The 1572-nt window shown below is 37.5% G+C and overlaps 1 protein-coding gene across 1 annotated transcript in view; it reads left to right on the top strand.

Annotated features, from left to right (window-relative positions):
• LOC102493182 (dimethylaniline monooxygenase [N-oxide-forming] 5) overlaps positions 1-1572 on the top strand; it is a 22365-nt gene that overhangs the window by 8244 nt on the left and 12549 nt on the right. The gene's annotated exons all lie outside the window — the stretch shown is intronic.

Raw genomic sequence — 1572 nt, forward strand, 5'->3', positions numbered from 1 at the left:
GGTGTTTTGGAAATATATACACACACACACACACACACACACACACACACACACATCTGGTCCTGGAATTCAACCTGTACTGTCAGCCATGTGGGATTCAGGCATCTTAACCACTGACCTCTCAATAATAATTTAAATTTTTTGTTTTATGTCTATTCATTTGATCTCATTTCCTTCCAGAGAAGGTAAAATTAATATAAATAAATAAATAAAATAAGAGGCAAATGACAAGCAAATAAGTAGTCAATCCATAAACTTAGAAATCCTAAGGTATAGGACCAGACCTTAAATAACATTCATTTATTATGGATTTTCACTAGTTAATGAAAACATGCTAGAATTTATTTCTCTCTTTGAGTTCAGTGTAGTTAGATGGGGCTCATCTCAAAGGAGACTTGCTTTATTTTAAAGTAAATAAAAGCAACTGTCCCACCGTCACCAGCTAGACCTTCTCTTTACTCCTGTTCCATTTGTCCTCCTTATCCATCAATTGCTCTCAGGAGTCAATGAAGAAATATTTGGTATCTCAGGTTTTTCCTTGATGTCTAACAAACCATCCTAAGAAACTCTTAGAAGTAGAGGCGAAGTGAAGCAGAAGAGTCCGAGATGGAAATTCAGGGCTTAAAACTTGCATTTTGGTCATTCAATGAATGAGCTGAGTTATATAAGACAAATACCTAAACTTCTGTGCCTACCAAACACAATTATTTTCGAACCAGCAGGTGGCGATGTGTTTAAAATGCTGAACTCTCTCTCTCTCTCTCTCTCTCTCTCTCTCTCTCTCTCTCGTGTCTCTCTCTGGTAAAATTAAAATGAATGAATGAATATATAAAATTAAACAAATAATTCTTTTAAAAAACACAATTACTTGTAAAATTAAAGTAGCTGACTTTCTAAATGTTAAAATATAATTCATTCTGGAAAGTATTACATGATTATATATGGTATAGACTATATTAATGACTGTTATATGCACAGGGTCTTCAACAAGTTCATGAAAAATGTGTATTTACAGGGGCCAGGTGGTGGCACAGCAGCAAAACACAATATTCTAAGGAACAATCCCACATGAGAAGGTTCCCAGTTCAAGTCCAGACACCTCCCTGAGATCTGAGTAGCCAAACAAATATCTGTCCACAATCTAAGGCTGCGGAAGCGGGAGGTGTGTAATAGCATCAAGACACCGTTAAGAGTTCTCTCTCCCTCTCTCCTCTCTCCTCTCTCTCTCTCTCTCTCTGACTCTCTCACCCATGAAGAAATAAATAAACTTTCAGAAAACATTTTTAAAAAGAAAATGCATATCCCAGAAAACTGTGCATGGATTTCCAAAATCTTTATGCCAAAATAAACTCATACTTTGATTCCATTTTCCCATAAACTTTTTGAAGCTGTTTTGTATTTACCAGGTTGCTTCCTGGCTGACACTCCTTACAGAGAGAAACATGGGATATACTTATTTGGATGAGAATTAGGAGAGAGGGACCAGCAGTTAGCGTAATGGCTATGTCGCTGGACTCCCATGTAGTCGACCGTGGTTCGCGTCCCGGACCCGGTGGCTTAAACTCACGCTGG

Source organism: Tupaia chinensis, unplaced genomic scaffold (assembly GCF_000334495.1).
Source record: "Tupaia chinensis unplaced genomic scaffold, TupChi_1.0 Scaffold000070_1, whole genome shotgun sequence".
Taxonomy (NCBI): domain Eukaryota; kingdom Metazoa; phylum Chordata; class Mammalia; order Scandentia; family Tupaiidae; genus Tupaia; species Tupaia belangeri.